The sequence below is a fragment of the Rhyacophila brunnea genome, unplaced genomic scaffold, assembly GCF_057557595.1.
Source record: "Rhyacophila brunnea isolate RB1 unplaced genomic scaffold, BYU_Rbru_1.0 scaffold_2, whole genome shotgun sequence".
NCBI lineage: Eukaryota > Metazoa > Arthropoda > Insecta > Trichoptera > Rhyacophilidae > Rhyacophila > Rhyacophila brunnea.
Window position 1 is genome coordinate 33,855,243 of NW_028232859.1, and position 8,076 is coordinate 33,863,318.

Here is an 8,076-nt window from a genome sequence, read left to right on the forward strand (position 1 = left end):
AATAGATGGTCATGTATATATTATATTGCAGACTAGATCAAAAATATCTGAGAACAATTTGCAACAATCACACTTATTATACTGTAGGCAGAGTTATTTTTTACTATCTACACTATATTAAATATATTTTAACAATATTTTATTTTTTCAGACAATAGTAGATGGCTCGACAGAATAAAAGTGTAAAAATGCAATACATATATAGCCAGAATTTTTTAAAATTCAAAATTTTAAAAATTTGAACATAAATAATTTTGAAAAATACTTCTGAGAAATTATATTGTAACCAATAGACATTTAAACAAAAAGTAAGACACCCTGCAAGAATTGAACCTGCATCTCTTGAGTTTACGCCCCTTGCGCATTGTCCACTATGCTACAAGGTGACTTACTAATTACGACAAATTTTAACTATTGGCCCTTAATACCTGCTCATCAGCGCTTTTCCAAATCAAGCTACTATTGGCAATCAATTTTTGTTTATTAAATCAAAGTAGGTACCTACTACTTTAATTACTAACCGACGTTACGGATCTCTCCAATATTTTTATGATGTAACTTACTCGAACTTGCGAATAATTTTTAATTAACTATTTCTTTTATTCAACGAATAATTAGCAAGATTTAAGAATGTACCATTCTAATTATTGAACATACCTACATATTGTAAAAAACACTTAATTATATTATAATAAATACAAAAAATCTTTTAAATTTGTAAGAGCAGTCTTTATTAGACTCAGTTGTTTAAGGGCAGCGTCATCTATTAGGGTAATTTTATTTTATTTCTTACATGACACCTAAACGTCCTAAACATCATTGTTTTTTATTACCACTATGTAAAACCGTTTCATAATATCACTTAAAGAATTATATTAGAACGAATTCTACAGGTAAACCTAAAATTATCCAAATAAACAACATACACAAATTAGACTGTCAACTACATTTAAAAAAATCGGAAATGTACATAATATAATGTATTATATTGTTGAAGAAAAATACGATTAACACGTTTATATGGTTATTTGATATGTGTAATAAAACCTATCACTAGATGCCAAATGACCGAATATAATATTTAAACATCTTATATGCAGTATGTATGATACAGGAATCGAAAAAACTCCAACATATTAAAAAAATAAGCGCCACTTTGATATACTTATCAGATTAACATTTTATTTTATATGTTTGTATATTTTTTTACCACGTCTGATATTCCAATTTTGAAGTACATTATTTCTATTTAAAAATCGATAACAGAGGAGATTTGAAATAAACAACTGTAGCATTTGCTATCATTTTTTGCATGTCAAGCGAGCATGCTAAATTTTATTAAAATGTTATTAATTATTTAGAGATTTGTTATTAATAGTAATATATTATTATTTTAACAATATTAAGCCTTTTTCAGTAATAAAGTAACCACAAAACAGCCAAAAACCACATTAACCTCCATAAGAAGCAGTATTAGATAGCTTATATCCAGTTTAAAATACTAATTTATTCGAATTAATTACTGTTAGCCTTTACAGGACTAACATTTTTTATGTGTATTATTAGACATGTCAGGCATTTGAGAATAAAAATTAGTGATGGAATTAAATTTTACCGAGAAGCTATTATTTCCGAGACACTACAAAATTTTATTTTAGAAGTTTCTGAGAAAATTACTCTATTCAACATGTATATGTGTATGTATTGTATTTACATAAATATATACTATCAAGTTTAAATGTATGTGTATTTATGCATGCAAGCGTCAAAATACAGAATACAAAAGATGACCGATCACAAGACTTCATTGTAAAACCGACAAAGGCCACAAACATTTTGCTACTACATAAATATATACATAAAATAACAAATTAATAATGATTGAATGATTAAATAATTTAACAAATAAATAATGACACAAAATATTAATAATACTATTCACTTATAATGTCAATTATGTAGGTATTGATTGATTCTCTAAAATTTATTTAATTAAATTTCTTGGCTATATTTTGAATAGATAGCATAATATACCAAATAATTTAATCAGACATTTTTATTTAAGCTTCCTAAAATATAAGTTTTAATTCTCCTAATGTTTTAATTAGTATGCTAAATACAAACAACGCTATGCACACTTTATAAGTCTATGACTTCCCACAGAAGATGTGCAGTATTAGACTATACCTACTTTTGTTGGGTATATTCAGAACTAATGGAATATTTTAATAATATTTCACAGTAAATAACTTATAACGGTATTTCACAGCCGTCGGTTTTAGCGATCGGGATTTTTTCACTCAATATTATCAAACATTTAGTAAGTATATAATATATTATATGAAACTGTTTCATACATAGATAACGTATGCTATTGTTTATAGATGATTATTTTGATGTATTTTATTTTATTTAGTATATAATTTTAATCTTTACTAGCTGTTGTATGCATATGCAGAGAGCTGTTAGTTGTAGAGATGTTGTATGGGTGATATGCATAGAGCTTTTAAATGTTTAAAATCAAGATTTTAAAGTCATACGAAATAATACAAAATCTAGGCGTGGGGAACCTGCAGGCTTTTGAATGAATCCAATTTTTGCTGAAAAAATCTTTTTACATTTGTTATTTTCATTTTAATCTTAAATTTAACATACCAAAGACTAAAAGCAGGAATTTAGTGTTGATTTTCTGTATCATTTGAATATAATATAATATTAAAGAATAGTGACACTTAATATCAAAAAAACAATTAGCAAATTGAATGATTAAAAGTAAAGAAGTTTTGTATTTTTGTATGATATAACTTAAAATTAACAATTTTTATATATTATAGGTATATTTTTTAAAATTTCATTTATATTTATATTTACGACGACTTAAAGTTTAACAATAATAAATCATCAATACGTAGGTAATAAAAGAAATTTGTATATTTATTAGTCCTAATCCTAATTATTATATTGTGCTATTTTTTTATTTTCTATTTTTTAAATTTATTAGTACCGGCGCGAGTTTTATATATTTTTTTTAATAGCGTACATTTTGAAGTGTATGTAATGTAGTTTCATGAAGGAAAATTTATTACGTTATAGCTAACAAATAACATGAAAAGGTTTGCCGTATTTTTTTATAACACCTGATGGATTATAATACAGATTTGCGGTTTTTGATCTAAATAATGATATGATGATGGTGGGTATAGTTTTATGAGATTTTTTGTTTCATTAATCCAGTTTTACAAAATTTACAATTGCAGTTGTGTTTCGGACCTCAAACAATTTAAATGAAAAATATCAGTTTTGCACTTATAATAAATTGATTCGTTACTACAGATAAACAGTAAGCGTTCAGTTTTCATGGATGATACGTGCATTGCGCGTGTATTTGTGTGTTTATATAATAGTCCGTGCATAGATGGCGAGAGATAACACCAGTGGATTTACGACGTGTGCGGGAGGCCGTTAATTATTTTCAACTGTTTCCCAGTCGCGACTATTAACTAACGCGGGGTTATCATGAAAACCATTACACGGGTAGGTGGCGAGCCTCATCCACCATCCCCTTCACCTTCCTAATAAAACTTGAAGCGCGGTAATAATATGAGCGACTCCATTTTGACAGACATAAAAAAGTTATCATTTTAATGCGACCATTATGAAAACCGACCACTATTTCAAGCCATGTACTTGATGTGAGACTAATCGAGGGACTTAGAATTAATTTTGAATCTGAGGTTGTTTTCACGTTGCCATTATCATATTTATACTAGACTCTAACATATAATTGGTTAGTATAAAAAAATTATCAGTTAGATACAGTCAACATTGATAAAATATAAATGACATATTCGGTGAAATAAAATTGCCTAGTAAATAATCCATTGATCTATTTTATGTTAAGTTGAATAAACTATTTGAGTATGAATAACGTCTTGTCAATTGACATTTTAACAATTATTTCAACAAGTAGAGATTGCGTTCATCGACGATGTTGATATAGCAATATAGGTGAGGTTTTTATAAGTTAAAACTGCAACATTAGTTTTGATCATCGAGTTCAGGATATTATATAAAAGCAAACAAGCAAAAAAATATTCCACAAACAATATTGTAATGAAATAAAACTGGAGCTATTAATAATGTTCTACTTGAATAACTATCGTTTTTAAATAAAAACAAATTAGGTATATCCGATAGAAATTTTTCTCTCTTATCCCCTGGGAATCGTGGTCTTGTAAGTATTCGAAAATATCCCATCGAAATGTGATCATTTTTAATTCTTTAATCCGTTTCTTACACATTTATTCTAAAATACGTAACTATTTTAGCGTTGGAAAATGCATTTAAAATATTTCGCATTCTTCCATGAATACAAATTTTGATAACCAAAGCCATAACGATTTAAAATTTTAAGCTTCATTTTACCATAAAAATCTTGTGAAAAGACATTTTCTCCCATAAACGACCATTTTCCTACTTATTTGAGTTATGGGGTTAGAACCTTTTCCAATATCATGTTATATTTTTTATCGTTTAGGAAAGGCATTTTTTTGAAAAGGTCCACACATTATCTCTTTTATATCAATTTTTACATTATCATGAATCGAAAAGTTTTGAATGGTTGATCATAATAATTTTAATATAAAACCGAAAATTTTAGAAGCCCACACTTTTTTATAAATTATCTATGTTATCATAAATCAAAAAAATCAACCGTAAAGTTTTACTGCTTTTTTTGTAAAGGTTAATTGGCAAATTTAACAGTTAACATAAAAAACTGCATACCTCATATACGTAAGTTTCTTATTAAGTCACTTTAAAAATCGTTGATTAATTCTTAAAAAATATGAACTAAATTTTTAATAAATGGTAATTAAAATGTATTTTTATTTTCATTTAAGTGCCATACTAGGTTTTTGAAAATAATTATAACTTACGTTATATTGATAATATTTATATTCTTTACAACAAGGTACAGTTCGGTTATGAGGAATACAGCAGCAAACGCATTTTGAAAATAGCCGATATACTGGATTATTTGTTAGGTTAACCTAACCAAACCTAACCTAATCTAACCTAACCTAACCTAACCTAACCCAACCTAACCGAAGCTAAACTAACCCAAACGAACAAATAATCCAGTATATCGGGTATTTTCAAAATGCGTTTTCCGCTGTATTCCTCATAACCGAACTGTACCGATATTATTTTGGTTTATTTTTATTTTCTTTGAAATATTAAGTTGCAAATATTTTTTTTCCGAGCCGGCAAAACTGATCTTGATTATAATTAAATCACGTGAATTAAGTACTGTTTATTTTAGTCTATTTTAATTTTTGGTACGTTACACCAATAATAGACAGTTGACACAATTAAATTGATTGTGGATATACATTTTTTTAAATGTAATACCTACCCGGCGGAATTCAAAATAGCGTTTAAGTTTTACATGGTTTATTTGTATGTATTTTTAATGATTATAGTAGAATATAATATTATAATTTAAGTGTAAATTATATACAAATAAAATTTAAATTGCGAAAAAATTATTTATTGAGATAACTATTTCGCTAGTTTTTAAATAATTCAAAAAAAGAATTTTATTATTAGAAGAATATACTATAAGTCTTTATTATTTGAAAAAAATAGTTAATGCTGGTAAAAGAATGTTTTTATCGATTAAATGGAAGAAAAGTCAGATTTTCCAAAAATCGATGTATTTTTTTTGTTTAAATTAAAAAAAAAATGACAATACAATACAATGACTTTTGATTAGGAATACACATATATTTTTTAATTTAGAAATCAAATTGATCATGAAAACAATACCTATTTCAATTAAAATAAATAATGATTCATTAAATTATAAAATTTCATTTATATTTATCAAAATATATATACTTTATTCCTTACTCTGTTTTTTTAAGTATATTTTAGGTATTTAAAAAAAATATTATATATCAAATAAAGTGCCAATCACGAAAGATTTAGTTTTTATTTATTTATATATTACTTTAAAAATGAAATAGGCTTTTCCGAATTAAATATTTAAATTAGATAAAAAAATCTTAGGTAGTACCTAATCGAAAAAATATATTTCATTCAAATATTTTAATTATACCTACCTACTATTCACATAATATTTAGACATATTATATTCCAATTGTTTTGCTATAAAAATGCATATCTGTGTTTGTTTATAATACGTAAATGTGTTTCATATATGATTATTAAAACAAAATAAATGTAAAAATGTTATCCGTTTTCAATAGAATTAATTGAGTATTTTACCTACCTACTTATAACATATGTTGAGTAATATAGGAATTAATTATGTATAGAATAAATAAATAAAAATATCTTATCGATTTTGTATTTTCCTTACCTTCATTTGTGGTAATAAATATGTTGCTTGTTAAACTATGAGTGATGTTCACATATTTATATATTGTCACTAAATGTTATAGATTTCAGAATGATGTTTTTATTTATATAACACCAACAAAATAAAGTTTTTTTTATTGAACCATAAAAAAAATTATGAAACTTTTTGGAAAAGTAGTTGAAAAGTGTTTATAACTTCATAACTTTGTAATATAACTTCGACATCACATTTGAAAATTTATTATTTAATTGAATAAATAATTACTTGATTAGATTACAGATGTAAATTACTCGTTGAATCTATTAAAAGTTTATCCGGTTTGTGCTACGATCGTCCGTAGAGGGTCTACGAGCAAAAAACAGCGAGCGCTCTCACACTTCTCGGCATATGCCCGCATGCAACTGATGATTTTGCAAGAGTTTTCCAAAGCAAAGCCTTATCCGATGTTGGTCGAAGTTTTCCGAATAGTTCCGAGTCTAATATCGGCTCGGTAGGCGGAGCTAGAGAATTCCCAGACACGCCTACCTCGGAAGCTGTCTTAGCAGTTTTGTTTGGTGAATGGTTTTTCGTCTTTGATTCTATATGTTTGTGGCGGCTTATATACCAAATGTGCGGTCGGATATTACGGTACGTGTCGGAAAAACTCGTCTTGCGTATGTGGGACTAGCAATCTATCACAAAGCGTCACTACAATATACATCGGGCGTTGTTGATTTAGTATGTGTCGCGTAACACATTGGATTTTTTGTATAACGGATACCTTATTGTTATTTTTAGATCAGAAAAATTAAATAAAACTCAGTTTAACAATTATTATAATGGAAATATCTTTGTGGCTATAAAAAATAGTATAACACACCCACTCATAATAAAACTCAATGACGAATATATGCTATTATTTTAATTGACAATAAATGTCTATATCATTGTTAATTATAATATTAAATAGATAATTATGAGCCAAGATTCATGTAAATTTTTCATTCACCATATGTAGTTATATAGCAATTATTTAAGAAGACAAGTATTTTGCTAACACAATAAAGATTATAAATTAATAAACCATATTTTATTCGTGAGTTTAAATACAATAATAGTAATTATTATAAATAATAAAAGATGGGGTCATATAAAAGCCATATTATTGTGTAATACATATCGTAGGTACCAACATGTATTTAAAATAAATGCGTAATGTGTACCTATTTAAAAAAAAATGAAAATAAAAAAATATTAAATACGAGTAATATTATTGGAAAGAATAATGATTACTGATAATAAAATAATACTTGTTTATATCAGTCCTATTGAAATAAACAAAACCAATTCTGAGTATTAATAAATTATATAGAATGTACACCTGATATTGTGTTATACTATAATTAATATCATGTATCGATATAATATAAACAATACCATAATATTATATTAGAGACCAATAAAAATAACCAGTGGTAATTTAAAGCTTAGTATTATTTGTATAAGAGTTGTAAAAATATATTATATTATCGTTTTAGTATGTAGCTAGAGAAAATGTTAAATATTAGATTTAACATCTCCTGAAGGCGATCGATTGGTTGGATATCTCTCGCATAAATTATTCTACTACAGCGTGACGGAAATTGTAAACAATGGACAACACACTGACACTACATACAACAATTTACCTCCCACAGTCAGAACGTAGGTAC

At 26.4% G+C, this 8,076-nt stretch overlaps 1 protein-coding gene across 1 annotated transcript in view; it reads right to left on the reverse strand.

Annotated features, from left to right (window-relative positions):
- The window catches only part of LOC147072222 (lachesin-like), a 113,029-nt gene extending 106,255 nt beyond the window's left edge, over window positions 1–6,774 (reverse strand). The window contains exon 1 of the mRNA XM_085946470.1: window positions 6,386–6,774. The gene's annotated coding sequence lies outside the window, so the exon portion shown is untranslated. The remainder of the gene's footprint in view (window positions 1–6,385) is intronic.
- Between the last annotated feature and the right edge of the window lie 1,302 nt (window positions 6,775–8,076).